We start from the raw sequence: 12,510 nt of genomic DNA, 5'->3' as shown, positions 1-12,510 counted from the left end.
ACCTAATTTTCGAAAATTAAACTTGCTAAAAAGTTCAAGCAAATTACCAATTTCTCACCTAAGTCCGAAAACCTGTTTTTTAAAGCAAATTATTTTGCTAATTGCTCTATGAAGTCCCAAAAACTGCTCTTCAAATCCTATCTTTTTTAATAACGAAGCGATTGTGAGTGAGTGATCTTTTCCAAAACATGATAGAAACTCATTCATCAACTTGCACTGTTTCCTCAACATCATTTGACTCTCAAAACTTCTTTTTTATTTTCCTTCTTTTATCACCTCTTCTTCACTATCCTCTAACTGGTGTTTTCCTTTCTTCTTCACCTTTCATTTGACCAGTCGAACTAGAGCTGCTCCCCTTGCTTCTTCCCTTCCATCTATTCCTTTCCCTGTCGAGGACGAAAGGAAAAGTTGTCCGATTACCAGAGAAACCGAGGGTCACAGGGGAAGAGAAAGACGAGTTGCTGCCAATAATGGCCTTCCTCACATCAAAGACCTGTGGTCTCATTACCTATTCTCTCAAGGTAAAGACAGAGAGAGAGAGAGAAAGCTCTTACTCTGTCTTTCTCCCTGGATTTCTTATCCTTTGCCACGCGGATGGCGGTGTTCCCATCTTTTGGTTCCTTTTAAATCGGTACGACATTTGGATTTGAATATACTTCAAAAATTTTCATTACTAATGATGGCCAACATATTCCAATTAAAAGTAGTTTCCTACTATTGCTAGTCTTCTATTTTTAATCCCCTCTTATCAATATTTAAAACGTTTGTATTTACAAAGCTTTCATTCTCTGAAGTCACTTCCACGGGGTAAAATAACGAGCCATATTGGGAAGCGTCATGCAAGTATCGTTACTAATGCTGATGTTTTGATTGAGAATGACCTGAAGGACACTTTCGAATGTTTCCTATAAAAACTAGACTCGCTTACCTTTCCCTCAAAACACTTCATGTAATGACAACCCTTCCCCTATACCCCCATTTCACTAGACCTGACAAACAGTTATTCCCGCACACATTTTCATGTGCTGGAACTTGATGATCAATAACCTGTCCATTATCTCTAATGCTCAGTTTCAGTGCGATCCACGAGTAGTCACTCGGCAAAAATATACACATAGATGAAATTAATTAAAAAAAAAATACGCTCTATAAAAATGATGTTAAATCATAAGTAGTACATCTTCCATATACTTTTCTGGTGCATAATGCTAAAATTAAGTTTTTATTAATACATTTTTTTGCCTCCCCTCCTCACCCCACCCACAACACAAAGTATAATCATCTCTCTCCCCCCTACCTCCTTCCCTCCTTTCCTTGGCACCATTTATCCAATTATCCGTGAACATTGGACTTCTTTGATTTATATTTCATTGGGGAGGGAAAAAATAAAACATTTTCTCAGTCGGTGACACAAAGAATAGGTATGCAGAAGGGAATTTCCCTCATATATAACGGAGAGAGAGAGAGAGAGAGAGAGAGAGAGAGAGAGAGAGAGAGAGAGTTACATATTCCCTTTGAGATATTGGGACAAAGCTTATTGGAGGTGGGGGTGGGCAGAGGAGTGTGTCTGGTGTGCCGAAGTTTAAACAATGGTCGGTCTAGAGACTCGTACTTTATTAATATTTCCTTTTGATGTGGTCATTTTTTATAGCTCGTGAGTTCTGGCGGGGTCCGGTGGGAGCAATGAGGGTTAGGGGAGTGTGCTCTTTTTGTTGGTTTATCGTTGCTTTTTAAATAACCGCCGTTGGAGAAGGAAATGTCCTCAGGTTATGCGTTCGCCGTCACTCCGACCTTGTTCTTCCTTCTGAGATACAGAACTATAAAGTACTAGCTTTACGAAGAAAACACATAAGAAAGCCAATAAAAGATGCAACAATAAAACGGGATCTCTTCATTCTTTACCATTAGTAGTAACGGTTGGTGTGACTAATTTCATGACTTTGGCAAACCCAAGAGAGAGAGAGAGAGAGAGAGAGAGAGAGAGAGAGAGAGAGAGAGAGAGAGAGAGAGAGAGAGACTGCCTCAATATCTAATCATCAAGATTTTGCAAAACATTCTGGAGTACTCACTTGTTTTATTTCCAAGAAGGAAAAGAGGACCTGCAGAAATTTCCAATGAAATCCAAGACATCATTTCGTAATTCTTTTTATTATACGTGAATCTAAGCTTTATACGATTTCGATTTAGAGTGCTTCTTGAACATCTCTAACAAAACAAAAAAACTAAACGAAAATAAATAACGTATTTGCCTGCACTGGCAAAGAGGAGGTTAAATCAGACAATTTAATTATAATGTTGTATTAGTCGACATACGTCGACGTATAAAAACATGTCGAAAAATGTGCATTACTACTTAATCATTTGTGCAATGAGACGAAATCAGGAGAGAGAATATGAAAAACTGGTTAGCCTAGGCCATCTCTGGAGTAGCTAGGTATGTATGTATGCATAAATATAAATATATATACATATATATATATATAATATATATATATATATATATATATATATATAATTAAATTAATATATATATAATATATTATATATATATATATATATATATATATATATATATATATATATATATATATATATATATATATATATATATATATATATATATAAATATATCACTAACAGGATGCCCCATAGAACAAAGTGGATGTAATGTACGAGTTGATTTAGAGGGGTGAGACAGGACCGGAAGCTAGAAAAATATATATTTATATTTATCTTTGTGGTATGACTATAAGTTCGGCGAGTGGGTTTTTGTTTGATCCCGAAATTGAAGTTTTTTTTTTTTTTTTAAAACAACACAAACACATGATGACCAAAGTAGCATAACCGGAGATTGCGATTATGTTCACGTGACGAGACTACAGCTTTGAATGACCCCTTCAAATCCAACAGTGTGAAAACACTGGAAAAATGAAGTGAATAACTATGTGTATAAGCCTCAGACGGAATAAAAATAACACATTACAAGCCTTAGAGACATTAAAAGTAAATTCACTTAACACATAAACCGTCGCCAACAATTAGCCAAATGATAAAAACAAGCGAATGGTAACATTCCATTTTGTGAAATGGAACATTAAGTCTAAATTACATACAAGGTTGCAGCATAGGAGGAAAGCAGAATTCTTTTGGCCAAAAGACTGGCAAATAAAAGAGGAAACGATACTGGAATAACATGAACGGAAAGAATACACCTTCCAAAAGACGCCTTTTTGCTCATTAGTCTTTTGTCTGCCTGATTGGCTTTTGCTCTTAAACGTTTCCTACCCTTTGACTAAAACTCCTTCATCTCCTTTCCCTTCCCAATTATTCACTTTTCTTACCAACGAGTTTAATCTGTCCCAAAACTTCCTCTCAAGGGATCAGAAAGCAACAGCAGACCCAGAGCCAGTACGTCGTGAATTCGTAAAGGCGTTGGGTCCTTTGACAAGGTCTGGACAAGTGCTCGTGCTCTCGCTAAGGACGCCGGTGTCCACAACACAGTGTACAGAGCCTCACCCATCTTTTGTGCACCAAGATGTTTTTCTTGTCAATTACGGTGGCCCCGACTGACACCCCAGAGAATCCCTTCTCCTCCGACCGTCTACGCATACCCGTCCCAATCCCCGGTACTAACGTCTAAAACGTTTCTTAAAAACTTACTTGTCCTTTTGTGACGCGAGATCTTGAATTTGTAGTGTTCACAGACAGCTACACCATTATTTTTTTGCTTTATTCAGCGACTCTTATAATTGGTCGGTGAGGCCATACACTTGCTGCATTTGTTTAGCATCTGGGTCTTCTTATCTTTGTTAGATTTTTCTTTTGTTACCGTTCATTTTATATTTGTATTTTCAAACATTTTCACGATTTATACATTCTGGAAAAAGTTTTTTTCTATATGTTTTTACCTTTTTATGTGCCTTTTTCAGCCGTGATCTATAATATTCACAGAACTTTACCATAAACTTGCAAGGCAAATTCTAAGGAAATACATCATACATTTGGCATCCGAGTGATATTGCAAACACAATTTTCGGTAATGTTACGTTTCATTTTCATTAAAATGATCTTATGCTTGTGATCACTATACTGCCCGGTGTAACCAGGCAGTCTGCAGCTATTATGCTTTTTATGTATAGGTCAATAATGTGGGTAAAACAAATCCCCTTTTCTAAAGAATTCCTCAAGGATACTGGAACAAGTGTCAAATTACAGAAGAAAAAAAAAAAAAAAAAAGATTGGTTCGACTCTTCGGACAGAAAATGACAGAACTCAAAAGCTTGGCAGTACTTTACATGTTTTATAGGGAAAAAATAGGACATACTATGAATAAAGGAACTGAACTGTAAAAAGGCTTCTTTTAAAGGAAGTCGCTAATTTTGCCTGACTCCTCCCATCTAAACTGATACCGCAAGAATCAGTTATTTTGATCTCTATTTCTTCCTCTTTACCCTGAATTTCAATTTCATCCGTAACCGCGCAGCATTATGCCCTATTAACAACCTGACTTGAAGTCACCCAACAACCTAAGCCATTGACACCACTTATTCTTGAAAGGCTTTGCCTCGCTGGGCCTTCTTCTTAACCAGTTTACTTCATTATGAAAACGGACAATTAATTTTCTTGATGGAATTGCTGACAAAAACTGTTGTACTCAAAATTATCCTCGATATAATTGTTATGGCCTTTTCATACTATAAAAAAAACCTGCATACTTACATGCACACATACACTCGTAAACCCTCTCCAAAATAAGAACGACTCATTTGAAACCTTTGTAAGTATACTATATTTCAAAATCTGGACGACCAAAAAGAATTTTCGCAAAGTCCTTCTAAAATTAATCTTAGCGGAAATTTCGTCCACAAAGATCAACGCTAAACTAGAGCAATAACACATTTTTCTCTTCACTGAAGTCACTAAGCTTACGATAACCACTGAACCTTCTTATCTCCTCACCACTGAGCACTACGGGAGGTCACGTCATCTGAAAACAAACTCGTAATGTCTTCCAAGAAGTTAGCATCTCGGAGACATCTCGAGGCTCAAAACTATGAAGGTGCACGTGTATTTTGTATATCTGAGAGAGAGAGAGAGAGAGAGAGAGAGAGAGAGAGAGAGAGAGAGAGAGAGAGAGAGACAGGGTTAAGGGTGGATCAAGTGGGGGTATAGGAGAGAGGGTGGGAGGATATCACAATGACGATAACAAGCATCATTTTGTGTAGTGCCAGGGGGCACCGCGCCCTCCCACAATGCTCCTTCATTAATAATAAAATCACGTCAGTGTGAAATCAGATTATCTTCCTGACGGCACCACAGGGGGATTTTGACCCCTCCCTTGGGATGCATTAAGAGTCAAATTGGCCCGTTATTACTGCCATTGGGTTGAGACATTCTGGTTGGGTTTCCCCTCATTTTTCTCTCTCGTTTTTAAGGGTTGTTCAAGAAGGAAACACTGGCTGAAGAAGCTCTCTCGTTTTCTTTCTCTCTTTCTCCCTTGCTCCTTAAATGGGACGTCTGGTTTCACCTCCTAAAGGTCTCCCTCCATTGTGAGCATTGTTCATCTACTGTTGATCTATTGTTGTTTTATTGTTGACTGGCTCTTAACACAAAACAAATACAGCCTTCTTGTTTCGAAATGAGATTTTTATTTTATCCTTGGCGTATTCTCAGAATGAAGATGGCTGGTTTTAGGGCACAACTTTGCAGTCCCCGTAATTGTCATTTTTACCCATTATGGAAAACGGAATTTACTGAAAAAAGTCACGTATTTAGACTACCTTTTGTGCAATAGCAATGAGAATTCTAAAGCTCTGAAGAACTCCACATATTAAGAAAACAGTGCCACCAACAATTTGCCATAAATACACACACTCTCTCTCTCTCTCTCCTATCCCGTACCCTCCTTCTCACGAGCGCATATTCGGATCCTGAACCTGAATAGACAGTGAATCTCTTTCTTTCTTTCTCTTTCTCTTGTGTTACATATCTGTATACGAGGCTCTTTATCTCCTCATCCGTGAGGATTCTCAAGCAGTGATTGTCCTCAACGGTGTCCTCTTGGAAACGCCTCTGCGGCCTCGTCCTCTCACCTTTGTAGTCTCAGCTTTTGTCCTCCACATCTTCTGCTCTCAGCTTTGTCTTCGCGAGGCGTTCACATTGCTAAGAGCGTCCTCTGTAAATCTCCCCTCCTCCTCCTCCTCCTCCTCCTCCTCCCCCTCCTCCTCTCCTCCTACACCTTTCCCCTTCCTTCCTCGCCCATTCCTGTTTTCCTCTCGTTTGTTTATTGATATTTCTTCTTCCTTCTGATGTGAATACATACGCAGTTTCTTACTACTACTCTTTCTCGTTCAAAGTTAGCTACTCTGGTAAGTAATAAGGCTTCGTGAAAATCGGATATTATTTTTTCGAAGACAAAGATCTCGGCTAACTCGAGCCTTTGAGCCACACATTAAAAAGATGTAGGTTCATTTTCCCAGTGTCCTAAAAGCAAAAAGCCGAACGCTGGCTTATTCGTTTGTTATGTCAAACTGTATCGTTTACATTTTGAAACAAGGCCTGATTGCCTGACTGGATATTACAAATTAACTTAACAATATCCATGGTCATGGGCAACAAAACACATTTGTTAGCTAATATTAAGGGTAATGACGAAAAATTTGCCTATCTTCCCTATCAATATTACGAGACTTTGATTTTCCTTAAAAATACCTTCCGTTGTGTAAACATTGATCACCTATTTCCCTGTTCATGCACAAAACATTCTTCATTAAGTTGCATTCAAGTCTGATCATGACAACTTTTAGAGATCCCTATTATACCATCCCTTCTATTTCACTGTTACCCTGTATTCTGCATCTTATTGGCTTCCATCTGATCTGCTAAAACATATATCTCTTATGATTTAAATACTTGATACACCAACACTTTACGTCTTGGCAAACATAGCACCCTTGTTTTGTGGATGTTAGCCGCCGTAGAACAGAATTTTATATATAACATATAAAACATATTTATTAGTAATGTCGTCTTTCAGCGAAGACAGGAAAACAGTTGAATCTCAATTTCACTACATTCCATTGCATCCAATTTCACTATCCTTTCGAAAAACTAATAGGAAACAAAGTTTTCTTTTTAAACCAACATGCAAAATTTTTACAGACTTAATTATGACGCAATATTACTATCGTTTTTATGTGCTCATTATGCGTTCTCATTTATTTTATTAGTTAATTGCATTAAAATTGCCATTACTTTCTCATTAATTATAAAATCTGAATTCCGTAATGTACTGATATAGCTGGATCCAACTTGTTATCTGTGAGGGAATCACTCTTATTTCCAACAGAAAAACAGCAAAATAAAAAAAGACCTTCTCCTAATTACTTTCCCGCCTGCCACCTATGTTACAAATAATCTGGAAGCCCTTCCACTACATTATTATTCCACAAGTCATTTCGACAGCTCAGTTGGTTGGCACGATTACTGACATAATTGTTACCAAATTAATACTGCATTTTGTCACGAGCGCTCTAAAAAGTTATCCTAATGAAGCTTGATGTGTCCCATCCGATAAATGCAGTACCTTCCTCCCTTTCTCCAGTCTGCTTCATCTGCCCTCTGCATATTCCCACTGCCAGCGCGCCCATTCTTCATGTAGTTAGTATGATGTCAGGCCTTTCAACGTCCGTTTTAACTTTTTTATTTCAGTTCCGCCTGATTCCTGAGTTTCTTTGAGAAAATATACTGCCAACGCTTCCCTTGGGGAACAGGGTTTATGCGAAGGGGATGTGGATGTGAGAGAGAGAGAGAGAGAGAGAGAGAGAGAGAGAGAGAGAGAGAGAGAGAGAGAGAGAGTGATTCTGCTTATAAACTTAATATTGGAAAACTTGAAGAGGCAAGAGCTTCAGGAGTTTTACAGATGGAATAAAAGATGATAAAAGCACCAGCCAATATTCAAGCTTTGATAACAACTGTTACTCTAAGGACAGGTGCAAAGTACAAAAAAAAAAAAAAAAAAAAATGACAGCCAAGGTGTATCATAACTGTGCAGAGAAACCGTGAAAGTTGCTATGAAATTAAAGTAGTAAGCCTGAATAAGCTTACACTATAAAAGCATGGATACACACCGAAAAAGAAAAAAACTCTCTTGGGAAGGCTAGATCTTTCATAATTCCTTTAATGAGTTCAAGATGTTTGCAGAGTTTACAGTGTTAAGTTTAGGTTAATCATAAAAACATTCGCAGAAGTTTCCCCAGGAAAATAATTAACGGTTTTCCACTTTTATTATAACCGACCAAAATAATTCAAACAAGTAAATAAAAAAAAATTCATTTTGACAACTTCGTTAATCGTTCGTTAAGGGTCCTTGCCAATACCGAATCTAAAACAACATTTCGAGGCAGTATTTTCTCCAGCGCAAGAATCTCCCAGCAGGCCGACCCGAATCCCTTTCCCATCACCCTTTACTCTTAAAAAGTCCCTAATTCCCAGGTGCTCTTTTAAAACGGGCCTTTTTCCTGAAAGGGAAAATCTTGGCGTAACTCATTCTCACGCCTATAAGACATTCCAGAGAGGCACTAAAATGACAAGACTGCTTCTCCATCACATTTCCTACCTTAAGGCATTAACTGTTGTTTGTCATTTCCTTCCCGCCTTCATTTCCCTGTGGATCAATTTGCTGTTCAAATAAGTGGAGCGGAAATGGAGCTGAAGGGGGAATGGAGGTTAGCATGAGCATTTGCTATTTCCTCTCTCTCTCTCTCTCTCTCTCTCTTTTTTAACACGCACTCTACACTGTGGATTGCCGCTTTCATTAACAGCAATGAGTTCTACAATCTGAAATACAAATGCTTGTGAATTCTGACCACCATCTTGCCTTATTCCACTTCTCAAATAGAACAGAAATTTTAATGCTGAGGGGAATAAGCCGTAGGAAACATAAAGGTTTCCTGTAGGAAATATGTTTTCACTGTTTTCCTGAATATGATACTCTATGATGCTAATTCTTTAAATAACCTATAAGCAACAAGATTCCATTTGATTAATTCAAATCTCTGACAGAGATAAACTCTCTCTCTCTCTCTCTCTCTCTCTCTCTCTCTCTCTCTCTCTCTCTCTCTCTCTCATGAAATTTCTCACGCCATGATGTCGGGTCTCGTGCTGAGTCTCCTTATAGGATACGCAAGCAGCTGTTTCCAATCACCAAAGGCGCTAATCATTTCATATTTTATGTGTCAGGTAGAAGCTATGGGGGTAAGGGGACGAGAACAGCAGGGGTCTGTAACCGGGGAGGGGGTCATTGCGATTAGAGAGGGCAGCTTAGAGACTGCTTTCCTACTTTGTTTATCCTCCTAGGCCCCCAACCCACAGCCCCTCTGTCGCCATCCGAAAAAATACAAGCATTACCCTTCCGCACTAAACTCACTCAACGCCCTTTTTAGCTGTATTCTTAAATAATCGTAACCGCAGACCCTTTGACTTTAAGAAATCGTTAAAGGACATAGTGCTAGCCTGAACATGTTTTAAAAGAATAATAAAAATACCTATTTTCACTGTTTGTCAATGAGGGATTTTCATCAATAAATAGTCGATGACATTTCCTTTTTATTTACTTTGAATTCTTTTGACCTGATCAAAATACTAACCTATACTTTCTTCTACATAGATAAATTTAGGTTTAAACGCCAATCCTCATCATCTTACAAATTTACTTTATGGTTAAAAGCTGTCCAGTTATTTATTATATTATTCTTCCCTGTCATTCGGTTTTCGTCCTTGTATTCCCCTATTCGTCTGCTCTTACTGTTACTTTTTTACTAGGATCCTCTGGCACCCCCATTCCGGAAATAAGTCTTTCTTATATAATCCCCGCATGGGAATTTTTGCATATTGAACTAAGCTCTACCCGATTTAACACTGCCACAAACCTCGGTAATCCGACCCAGCCCATTCATTTGGAGGATTATATCCTGTTTTCCTCGCCGCGGTTCCTCCACATTCCATTTTCAAAACATCTAGAAGAAGTTCCAGATTCAATGGGGCCTCTCGAATTATGATTGGGTAAAAATATTTTAATTTCTCTACATACGACTGAAGCTTTTATCTTTTCTATTGACGACTGTCTTGCCTTCCAAATGTATGTTACTAAAGATGCTCTCCAGTATTAAAAGCGTTCAAAATATATTCACAAATACGACAAAATGGTTTAATGTTTACACGTCACCTATCCACTATATATATATATATATATATATATATATATATATATATATATATATATATATATATATACAATATATATATACATATATATGCATACTTATATACATATGCATTATATATAATATATATATATATATATATATATACATATACATAAACACACACACATATATACATACACATATGCATACATACTATAAACATATACATACATACATAAAATATATATATATTTTATATATACATACTGTATATATATATATATATAATAATATATATATAGATGTATATGTATATCTATACATCTGCATATACACCGCTTCAATTCTTTCACTATCTTTTCAAACATTCATCGCTCCATCTTCCTGGCTTCCATCTACCCTCATAATGTAACTATTAAAATGTTCGCCATCAACATTTCCTTCTTACAAACACTTGCACCACCTCTCATGCACTAAGGCTGAAACACAGATTTTCATACATTCCAGAAAATGAAATTCAGGTCAGTAACCAATATCAGTTACAAACCTATGCGATTCAGATTTTTGTATGGAAGTGAATATCACTTTTTACCTACCAATACAAAGTGAAAGTAGTAGTGAACTATGAAGCACTAGGTTACATCTCTTTCCCAAACACAAAGAACAAGTATATATGTAGATACATGCGTATAAATGCATAGAGAGAGAGAGAGAGAGAGAGAGAGAGAGAGAGAGAGAGAGAGAGAGAGAGAGAGAGAGAGAGTCTATATTCAAAACTCTTTCAAAATATCCTCAAATTCCTAAAGAATTTTTTAAGGGGAGGAACAGGGAAGTCGTGGATTGAGGGATAGAGCAAAGTGTTCTAAAGACCAGCAACATCTTGAAAGGGTTTCCAGTTTCAAAGTAACCGATGAGAAGCTTTGTGTCGCTTCAAGATGAGCAATAAATTAACAAATGAGCTTTACACATTCTATTCTATTTTAGGGGGGACCGTGGCATTGTAACTTTTGACTTTGCTGTGTCAAAGTTTTTCATTTTACACTTCTTTAATAATGACTTCCAGAGAAACAAATGAAAACAGTTACAAGGTTAAGAAACACGCTGACATAGCATTAGAACCTTTAGTAGCTATAAATACCCATTATAGCCTTAAAAACAAATAGAAATTCTAGTGTTACTTACACTTTACAGCTGTGCTGAAACCAGGGTGCAGAGAGAGAGAGAGAGAGAGAGAGAGAGAGAGAGAGAGAGAGAGAGAGAGAGAGAGAGAGAGCATACCCTCAGTAAAAGGTATTCGATCTCCCTCGCGTGAACCGAACACTGTTTATGATGCAAATCTGAAGCTCAAAAGCCCCATAAAAGTCATCGACAGGAGTTAGGAAGGGTAGGTGGTGTCCCATGACCCCCTTCTTTCTCAACGTCATCAGCTTCCTATAACCAATACGTCTATGATTTACTACCATTAGGTGGTGAGCCGTTGCCTTTCCAAAGATTTAAGACCATAGGATCCCATTAGTTTCGAAACTATTTGCATTCTAGGGTCGACCAAAGGGTGCGAAAGGGAAGGCTTGTGTCACACCGCTACGTTTCCAAAAGATTACATTAAACTTTCGGAAGACAGAACTGAACGGCGGCGGTGAAAAGGGAGAGGAAGAAAGGCTGGGTGGAGGGAATTTTTGTTTCCGAATAACTGCTGCTGCCTAAATACCTATGACTGACACAGTTACTGGCAAGATCTTCATTTCCACTGGCAATTATACCATGAACCTGCCATTAAACACGTGGTGAACCCAATGAGGTGCATTAGTGCTAATGTACAAAAGCAAATTGTAAAAATACAAATATCATTGTATAGGATGAACAGTAAAGAAAAGCATTCCTTTAAATAATCTGGCACACTGTAGTACTGCAACTATTATCACGTAAAGTACTTAATGACAATAGTATGGAATAATGAGAATTAGTGCACCACATTCAGATATGCTTAAAGTACCCTACATAAGAGAGAAAAACAATACTGAATCCCTAAACAGAATTAGAAATAATTTGTTTCCATGCGAGATTTTTTCTGAAGATATATCTCAAGTTTAAAGCCATACAAACATAAAAACACTTTCAATAGGCTTGACTTACGCACTGCGCCAAAATGACTCATGCTTTGAGGCTTAGAAAAAAATGTTGCATTTCTTACCTGGTTACAAATATTATTCGCATTAAGTGGTATGAGACTACACCACCACTTTCGAAAAGAGCTACACCACCACTTTCGAAAAGAGCAAGTTATTTTCCTCTTGTACTGGATCTT

At 37.5% G+C, this 12,510-nt stretch overlaps 1 protein-coding gene across 1 annotated transcript in view; it reads left to right on the top strand.

Moving 5' to 3' along the window:
• LOC136828658 (transcription factor Sox-6-like) overlaps window positions 1–12,510 on the top strand; it is a 138,537-nt gene that overhangs the window by 70,132 nt on the left and 55,895 nt on the right.

Source organism: Macrobrachium rosenbergii, chromosome 43 (genome assembly GCF_040412425.1).
Source record: "Macrobrachium rosenbergii isolate ZJJX-2024 chromosome 43, ASM4041242v1, whole genome shotgun sequence".
NCBI lineage: Eukaryota > Metazoa > Arthropoda > Malacostraca > Decapoda > Palaemonidae > Macrobrachium > Macrobrachium rosenbergii.
The sequence above is the reverse complement of the archived record's forward strand: the minus strand, read 5'-3'. Positions and strand labels throughout refer to the sequence as shown.